Source organism: Narcine bancroftii, chromosome 6 (genome assembly GCF_036971445.1).
Source record: "Narcine bancroftii isolate sNarBan1 chromosome 6, sNarBan1.hap1, whole genome shotgun sequence".
NCBI lineage: Eukaryota > Metazoa > Chordata > Chondrichthyes > Torpediniformes > Narcinidae > Narcine > Narcine bancroftii.
In genome coordinates, this window is record NC_091474.1 from 210615672 (window position 1) to 210626005 (window position 10334).

A 10334-nucleotide genomic window follows, 5' to 3' on the forward strand; every position below is an offset into this window, starting at 1 on the left:
TTCAATGGGAAACATTGTAAGATTTCAGGACTATCGTGTTCTTATAATGGTGAAGGGTGGGAATTTGTCCAAAGCGCTTGAGAAGCATATTAAGGGCAAGAGGATAAGCAAGGAAAGCATTTGGGACCAAAGTGGCAATGAACATGAAGCCAGGTTAGGTCTGAAATAAATTCTTCTTATCTTTTTATATTGGAATTATATTTGGAGGTTTGAAGGAAGGTGACAACGGAATCCTAGACTGCTCTGGAAGGGATCAAATGCATTGGTGCTGAGATTCTTCCTATCTATTACATGGAATACTTACTGAGATATAAAAGTATGAGGTATGATTATTACTCTTGCACAGGACAGAAAGATTGTTAGAGACATCGATAGGTTAGTCCTTGACCACAGAATGATATCGATCAGTTGGGATGAGCAAAGGGAGGATATGATTCATTGGTTTAATGGCCTCATCTTCTTTCTTCTTTCTCATATTGCTATAACATGTCTCTGGAAGACTCTTCATCTTCTTGAAATTTGATGACAGTGGTTAAGAATGAATTCAGTTCCCTTTTTCAAATTTATGCAAGATATTCTTGTTAGGAATCCTGGCAGTTGCCATTAGATAATGTTCAAGATGTGAGAAAGGCAAACACTGTAAACTTTCTGATTTCATTACTCACTAACTGATTCCTGCAAGAATAGACTTCAAGGCGCTGATTTTAATTTGCAAGGTCTTTTTCCCAGAATAGCAATGGCCTCAAAGTGGGATCAAGGAATTTAGTACTTAACTAATGGTAATGTTCAGCAACTGCCACTATTAAAAGGCCTTAACTGTTGGGAGCAATTATACACCCAAAATCACTTCAGTGCATGTACTATTGCCTCCATCCCAGTTTATTATGATTTCAGCCACTGTGCCTCCCTGGGGATTTTGTGGCCCCAAATCCAGTTAGCTTCTGCAGAAAACCTCTTTGTCAGCCATTTCCATTAAAATGAAAATGTCTTGCTGCTGGAGTGGGCAGTCTGGCTACTGTTCTTCTGGATGGCCAAGCATAATGTTAATATCAACCTCTAGCACATGGTGGCTGATCTATCAGTGAAATGTAATTGAAAATGACAGCTCATGCTGAAAACTAAGGCATTCGCTAGTGCTCTTCAGGTTCAGTGTTCCATATAAACAGCCAAGATTGAGTCATTGCTTGGTAAATTGAGACTTCTGATTGCAACCAGAGACAAACATTCGAACATCAAAATGAATGCATCTCCTGGGCTATCAAGAGTTCAGTTACAATTTTGAGACTCGCAAATTCACCATGAAGCAGAATGGATCATCGTTGAGCTACATTTGTATTAAATGCAATGGAGCGCAGGGGAATTCATTTCCTTTCAGGGTTACCGGTCTTTGTTCTGGATTACAGCCAGCAGACACTGGTGTGCCTAAACATGACCTGCAGGAAAAATTCACCAGTCAAGCAGCATCAGTGGGAGAAAAAGAATGGTCAATATTTCGAGCCGGACATAAAATTGGCTTGGTGGAAGGAGTCAGGGAGAAGTGAACTAGAGAAATACAAGAAATGCAGCTGCTAGAATCTTGGGTAAACGATGAGGGACTTGGTGGATCAGGCAGCACCCATGATCAATCACTGTTTGTGGGTCAGGGAACTGGTGGAGGGTTGTTTTTCAGAAACCTGTGGCAAGTAGCATCCCACAGGGACCAATGCTGGGTCTCTGGTTCTATGCCATAAATATCAATGATTGGATGACAATGGAGGCGTCACGATTAATATGTTTGCTGATGACACCAAAATTAGGGGTGTGGTGGACAGTGTAAAAGGTTGCCTAAGGCTTCAACCAGTTCTAGATTGACAGGTGATGTAGGCAAAGGAATAGGAGATGAGATTTAACTTGGGTAGGTTTTAAGAGATGTATTTGGTAAGTTAAGTTATGGAAGGACAAACAGAATAAAGATTCAAGATTCTGTTATTGTCATGTGTTGATACACAATGTCTTCTTTGGCTTGGCTTCGCGGATGAAGATTTATGGAGGGGGTAAATGTCCACGTCAGCTGCAGGCTCGTTTGTGGCTAACAAGTCCGATGCGGGACAGGCAGACACGGTTGCAGCGGCTGCAGGCGAAAATTGGTTGGTTGGGGTTGGGTGTTGGGTTTTTCCTCCTTTGTCTTTTGTCAGTGAGGTGGGCTCTGCGGTCTTCTTCAAAGGAGGTTGCTGCCCGCCAAATTGTGAGGCGCCAAGATGCACGGTTTGAGGTGATATCAGCCCACTGGCGGTGGTCAATGTGGCAGGCACCAAGAGATTTCTTTAGGCAGTCCTTGTACCTCTTCTTTGGTGCACCTCTGTCATGGTGGCCAGTGGAGAGCTCGCTATAGAGCACGATCTTGGGAAGGCGATGGTCCTCCATTCTGGAGACGAAATCCACCCAGCGCAGCTGGATCTTCAGCAGCGTGGACTCGAGTACTTCGATGTTAGGGATGAAGTCACTCCAATGAATGTTGAGGATGGAGCGGAGACAACGCTGGTGGAAGCGTTCTAGGAGCCGTAGGTGATGCCGGTAGAGGACCCATGATTCGGAGCCGAACAGGAGTGTGGGTGTAATAATAATGTAAAAGCACACAAAGAGGTGCCTCTAATATTGCCCAGTGCCTCACCAAGAAGAGAAGAGAAGCAAAAGGGAATCCCTTCAGAGACATTGGATTCGCCTCCAGTGCTTCTGCAACCTCTGCAGCCGCACAAGCTTCCTGTTCAACCAATTTATGAACTTAAGCTTCCAATCCGAACCTCTGAATCAAGCAGGCTCTTAAGGCCCCTTCGGGAGCCCTTCTTGCCGTTGGCACCCTCACAGATCCTGGTTCTGATACCTGCCTCCCAGCAGCTCGCAGCCTATGTAGTTTCCTCAACCACTGAGCCCTCACTGATCTGCTGCCATGGTCACCTTCCCTGTAGGGTCATCTCCCAGGTTTTTCCTTCTCAACGAGTTGGTGTTCTCCCACACTGGAGCCCTGCCCAGGTCCCCTGAACCACCAGAGTCCGACACCCCTTATGTCTGATGCCAAGCATGCGTGCCTCCATTTTGGGTATGGATTGCCATGGTTTCCAAGATGTTTTAACAAAAGGACTATTGACCCCTTTAACAGGCTATTTAAAGCCTCAACAAGGACGTTAGCATCATGACTGGATAGTAGGAGACTGTGGAGTAGCGCTGTGTCACTGCTCCCCATTCTCCCAGTCCACACCAGTGATATCACTGGCATTGAAGCAACATCAGCTCTGGCAACATGACCATTTGATACAGAAATCAATTCATAAATGACAAATCTCTGAGAATAGAGAGAGACCTAGTTTCCTGAAATGGAGACACAGATAGACAAGGTAGTGAAGAAGGCATATGGCATGCTGCCCTCATTAGCTGGGGCATGGCATACAAGAGTTGAGGCATCTTGTCACAGCTGGGCATAGCATTGGTGAGACCTCACTGGGACTATTGTGTGCAATTCTGGTTGCTGTAGTATGGGAAGAATGTTAGAACAGGAGCAGAAAAGATTCATGAGGATGTTTCTGGAACTAGAGGGCTTGAATTACAAGAAGACACTGGTCAGCATGGGACTGATTTCCTTGGAGCGCTAGAGGCATTTATAAACCAAGGGCAGAGAAATGTTGCAGTCTTATTCTCCGGGTAGGGAACATAATTTTGAGAAGGGAAAGATTTTCAAGGGGCCTGTCAGGTATGTTTTTCACACACAAAATGTGTATATGGAACTAGCTACCAGAAGAAGTGGCAGAAGTGGATACAATCACCACGTTGAAAATACATTATAGGAGGCGCATCGTCAGGAAATGTTTAGAAAGATATGGTCCAAATATTGACAAATGTGACAAGCTCAGGAAGGGGTTATATTGGCATGAAGCCTCACCACTTAGGCCATCTCCTCTTCACTGTGCTACCATTGGAAAAAAGGAGCCTAAAGATGAGCACTCAGTGGCACCAGATCAGCTTCTTTTCCGCTGCCATCAGATTCCTAAATTATCAATGAACAAAAGAAGTAAATCACAAAATTCTGTAGACAGCATGGTTGAAGTAAACAAAAATGTTGGAGAAGCTCAGCAGATCAAACATTGTCCTTTAGGTAGCAAAGGCTAAAATACAGAACTGAATTTCAGGCTTGAGCCCTTCATGAAAGTAGGAGAGAATGCTGGCAAGCATCCGAACAAAGGAGGATTGTGGGGGGGGGGGGAAGGGGGTGGTAAGGCAGGAGATGATGGGTGGAGAAAGGAGGGAGGGGAAAGCAGCAATGAGGGGGAGGAGGGATGGCTGGGCTGTGTAGGTGAAAAAACTAGGACAGGAGAAGGGGGAAGGGGAAAGAAAAGGCAAGCAGGTTTAATGGAAAGCAGTAAAGTCAATGTTTATTCCATGTGCCCAGCTGGAAAGTAAGGTGTCGTTCCTCCAATCTGCAGATGGTTAGGATGGGATAATACATAAGGCTATTGACAAATATGTGAGTGCAGGAGTGTAACTCAGAATTGAAATGGTTGGCCTCTGCAAGGTTGCTGTGATTGTGAATGGAGTGGAGGTGCTGAGCGAAGCGATCTCCCATTCTGCCACCGGTCTCTCCGATGTAGAGAATACCACAAAGGGTGCAACAGATGCAGTAAATCAGTCCGCTGAAATGTGTGATTCACATGAAAGACCTGTTTGAGGCCTTGGAACGTGGTGAGGGAGGAGGTGTGGATGCAAGTGTTGCACCTCCTGAGGGCACCGGGAAAGGTTTTAGAGGTGCGATGGATGAGGACGGATGAGTGTAAGAGGGAATCGCAGAGGGAATGTTCCCTGTGGAAGCTGAGAGGGGAGGAGAGGGAAAAATATATCTGGTGGTGGGATCCTGTAGTAAGCACTGGAAATTTCAGCAAATGATATGTTGGATGCAAAGGGTCTTCCAGTCTGTGCTGACCATTGTTCAGCTAGTCCCAATTACCTGCTCCCATTCCATAACCCTCCAGACCTCTCCCATACATGTATCTATCCAATTTATTCTTAAAACTCAAGATCGAGTCTGCACCCACCACATCAGATGGCAGTTCATTTCACACTCCCACCACTCTCTAAATGAAGAAATTCCCCCTAATGTTTCCCTTAAAACTTTCCCTTCATGAGCCTACTCGCATTTACTCTGTCTGTACCCCTCATAAATTTTTAAACCTCTATCAAATCACCCCTTATTCTTCTTTGTACCAAAGAATAAAGTTTAATCTTTCTCTGTAAACTCAACTCCTGAAGATCTGGCAATATCCTAGTAAATCTTCTCTGCACTCTATCAATCTTATTGATATCCTTCCTGTAGCTAGGTGACCAGAACTGCACACAACATTCCAAATTTGGCCTCACCCATGTCTTATATAACATCAATATAGCATCCCAACTCCTATACTCAATACTTATAAAGGCCAAGATGCCATCAGCATTCCTTACAACCCTGTCCACCTGCAACACCACCTTCAGAGTACAAGGTCCCTGTGTCCTGGCCTCTTTGCTTCTCCGCACTCCTCAGTGCCCTACTATTTAGAGTGTACGTCTTTCCTTGATTTGTGCTTTTAAAATACAATACCTCACACTTGTCTACATAAAACTCCAGCTGCCATTTACTGTCCCATTCTCCCAGTTGGTCCAGATCCCTCTGCAAGCTTTGAAAATCTTCCTCACTGTCCACTAAACCTCCAATCTTAGTGTCATCAGAAAACTTGCTGATCCAATTTACCACATTATCATCCAGATCATTCAAATAGACAACAAACTACAATGGTCCCAACACGGATCCCTGAGGCACACCACTCATCACAAGCCTCCAGTCTGTGAAGCAACCATACACTACCACTCTCTATTTTCTCCCACATAGCCAATTTTGAATACATATTACAACGCCTCTATGCATTCCTAATGCCTTAACCTTCTGAACTAACGTCCCATATGGGCCCTTGTCAAAGGCCTTACTAAAGTCCATGTAGGCCGTTCCTTCATCTACCTTCTTGGTAACTTCCTCGAAAAACTCTACAAGATTCCTTAAACATGATCTACCATGCAGAAAGCCATGCTGACTGTCCTTAATCAGCCCATGGTGGTCCAAATACCTATATATCCTGTGTCTCAAAACTCCTTTCAATATTTTACATACTATTGATGTCAGGTTCTCTGATCTATAGTTATCTGGTTTACTTTTGGAGCCTTTCTTAAACAGTGGGACAACTTGAACTATTCTCCAATCCACCAGCACCTCTCCTGTGGCTAAAGACATTTTGAATAGATTCGTCAGGGGCCCGGCAATTTCAATACTTATCTCCCTCAAGGTCCAAGGGAATATCATATCCAGCCCAGAGGATTTGTCTACCTTTATTCACTGTAAGGCAGCAATCACCTCCTCCTCCTTAATCTCCATATGTTTCATGACACTTCAAATTGTTTTCATGACATTTCAGTTTGATTCCCTTCCATCCATGTGTACAATGCCAGTTTCCTGAATAAATACTGATGAAAAAAATCTGTTGAAGACCTCCCCCATTTCGTGAGGCTCCACACATAGTTGACCACTGATCTTCTAGGGGACCAATTTTGTCCCTTGTTATTCTCTTGCTGTTAATATACTTGTAGAAACCCTTCGGATTTACCTTCACATTATCTGCCAGAGAACCCTCATGCCTTCTTTTTGCCTTTCTGATTTCCTCCTTTAGTATTCTCTTACATTTTCTATACTCTGCATATACCTAATTTGCTCCTTGTTGCCTATACCAGTTATACACCTCTCTCCTCTTCTTAATCATATCACCAATATCCCTCGAAAACCAAGGTTCCTAATGCGAGTTAGTTTTGCCTTTAATCCTGGTAGGAACATGCAGACTCTGCACGGTCAAAATCTTGCCTTTGAAAGCCTTCCACTTGCTGGACTCGTCCTTGCCAGAAAACAGCTTATTCTAATCAACTCTTCTGAGATACTTTCTTATTTCCACAAAATTGGCCTTTATCCAATTTAGAGCGTATCCTTATCCATAAGTAACTTGAAACTAATGACATTATGGTCACTGGACGCAGAAATGCCTACCTACACAGACTTCTGCCACCTGACCTGCATGGTTCCCTAATAGGAGATAGAGTATTGCATCCTCTCTCATTGCTACCTCTACATATTGATTTAGAAAGCTTTCCTGTACACATTCGATAAACTCCAAGCCATCCAGTCCTTTTACAGTATAGGACTCCCATACTGAGTTTGAAATCAGGGTTGGACGCTAAGTGGATGAAGTTGACAAGATCATCGCAGGTTGTAGTTGTCAATATACTAGAGGAAGAGTTGGGGAGTCTTGCCTGTGTAGGCTTGCAGCATGGATTTCTCCACAAAGCCCACAAACAGGCAGGCATAGCTGGGACCCATGCAAGTACCCATGGCTATTCCTTTGATTTGGAAGGAAGTGGGATGAGTTGAAAGATAATTTATTTAGAGTGAGGACAAATTCTGCCAGGTGGAGGAGGGTGGTGGTAGAGAGTGACTGGTATTTGGACCAGGAAGAAGCAAAGTGTTTTCAGACCTTCTGTGTGGGGGATGGAGGGATTGGCATCCATCGTGAAGATGAGGCAGTCTAGTTTGGGGAATATCAAGTCATTCAGGAGATGGAGGGTGTGTGAGGTGTCATGGATGTATGTGGGGAAGGATTGGACAAGGATAGAAAGGATAGAGACAAGGTAGGATGAAACTAGTTCAGTGGGGCAGGAGCAGGCAGAAACAATGGGTTTGCTCAGATGGTTGGGTTTGTGTACCTTGGATAGGAGATAGAAATAGGCAGAATGAGAGAGAATGAGGTTGGTAGCCATGGAGGGAAGGTGACCAGAGGTGATGAGGTTGGAGATGGTTTTGGAGACAGTGGCTTGATATATGATGGTGGGGTCCTGTGGGACGGCTTGATAGGAGGATATGTCTGAGAGCTGTCGACTGGCCTTGGCAAGATAGAGGTCAGTGCGTCAGACCACAATTTCACCATTCTCGGCTGCAGATTTTATGGTGAGGTTGGGATTGTGGAAAAGAGAGTAGAGGACAGATTGTTCTGATGAGGTGAGGTTGGAATACGAGAGGGGGGGGGATAGAAAATTTGAGATAGCTAATATCTCAGCAGCAGTTGGAAATATAAAGGTCCAGAGCGAGCAGCTGGCCAGGACTAAATGTCCATGAGGAGGAAGAAGGCTTGAAGTGGGAGAAAGGGTCTTGGGTGGAGGTGTGGAGAGTCACGGTCATATAAGTGGGCCCAAAGTCGGAGGCAGTGGAAGAAGAGTTTGGCATCGCAACAAAATTAACAATGAACAAAAGACACAGCCTTACTTTTCCTGCAATACTATTTTTATTTTATTTTTTATATTATTGTTGTAAGATGGTTCATAACATGAATGTTTGAACTATGATGCTGGAGCAAATCCTGAATTTCGTGACTTTCTCGTGACAATACATTCTGATTCTGATTTTGATTCTGAACTAGTTGGGATGAAAGACCTATTCCACAGAGTAAAACTCTATTGTTATCCAATACAAACCTACTGAATCTGAATGGAAAAATCTTTACAGTCTGACTATTTAAATTTAATTTAAATATACTGCGTGTACAACATAGTAATAGGCCCTTTTAGCTCATAAGCCTGTGCCGCCCAATTACACCCAACGGATATGCAACCCCCATGCGTTTTTGAAGAGTGGGAGGAAACCAGAGCCCTTGGAGAAAACCCACGCAGACATAGGGAGAACATACAAATTCCTTACAGGCAGCGCTGGACTTGAACCCGAATCACTGGTGCTGTAACAGCGGTGCGCTAACTCAGCTTGGAGATATTCTTAAGGAGCCAACACCAAATGGGCATATTTTTGAACGCAAGAATTTTTTTTGGTCGACTTTGCTATTAAACTTACATTCATATTCTCAAGTGCTGGAAATATGTCTGCTTTATTCAAAGCTGACCATGTATAGGTGTTACTGGATTTAAAGTTGGCACAAGTGACATATTCAAAGAGAGTTATTCCATAATAAATTGCAGAGAGGAACAGGAAGGGGTTATGTTCCTAAATTCAGCCTCATTTCAGGACCAATACTTTGAATTACTCCATTAGAAATGCCACACATTTACTTGACTTAGGGATTGTAAATTAGAAGGGCCATGGGAATCATGGAAAAACTTTCTGAATGGTGTAAATGTAATTTTTCCATGTCATTTTCCCTGATGGGCAAGTTCAAGCATGAACTCAAGAGGAAATTACCCCATTAGATCATGAGATGACCTGCTAGAAGTTAAGCCTCCATTACAGTTAAACGTTCCACACTGCAGCAAGGGTATGTTGCCACTTTGCCACTAGAAAGAAAAATATGACTTTCTTTAAGCTGAAGGGTCAAACTAATTATTCTTCCAGAAACAAAATGTCTTGGGGTTTGAAGTTGAACACGTAATCCTGGCTGATGTTCAGAAATGCCAATGAACAAGGATAGGATTGCACTCTTTTCATGACATGTTAAACCAATGACTGCTCTTCAGGGACACCTTTACCCAGAGGTAAGAAAATTATAATTCAAAGTGTGAGGGAGGAATCTTCTTTGGAGATCCATGATAAGAAATTTATATTATATCACGCAAAATTTTTGAAGACCCCTACCACCCCACACACAGTATCTTTCAGCTACTTCCATCAGCAAAGAGATGATGAAGTATCTCCAAGCTGAGAAGTAGCTTCTTCAGGCAGTAAGAATGCTGAACCACCAAAGGAACTGCTCATACAAACCATCCAAGACTCTAAAATTTACTAAACCACATTTATGTTATTTATTTTTATGTATGTATATTTGTCCTGTGTAGGTATTGTTTGTCTGTATGTGTGTTATACTTGTCTGTGTGTGTCTGCATGTTTTGCACCAAGGACCTGAGAACACTGTTTTATCAGGTTGCACTTGTGCAATTGGTTGATAAATGAACTTGATCTCCTTTTGTATTTTCCGTATATCAAATTTACTTCTCAGTTAATTTGAAAACAGCACAAAAGTATAAAGTCTAATGATCAATTAATGAGTTGTGGGAAACATACTTGGTGTTCTTTCCAGTCCTCTCATGATTTATATTTTGCATCAAATTTAAGAAAATATATTATAATCAAATCCCAATGGAAAAAAAAGGAGTGTTTGGCTTGACTCCCATTGCAGAATGAACCCTCAACTGACAAACGAGTACTAAGAATTCAGACCTGTACAAAAGGAACGGACTCCACTTGAACTGGAGGGGGACCAATGTGCTGGCAAGCAAATTTGCTAGAGCTGTGGGGGAAG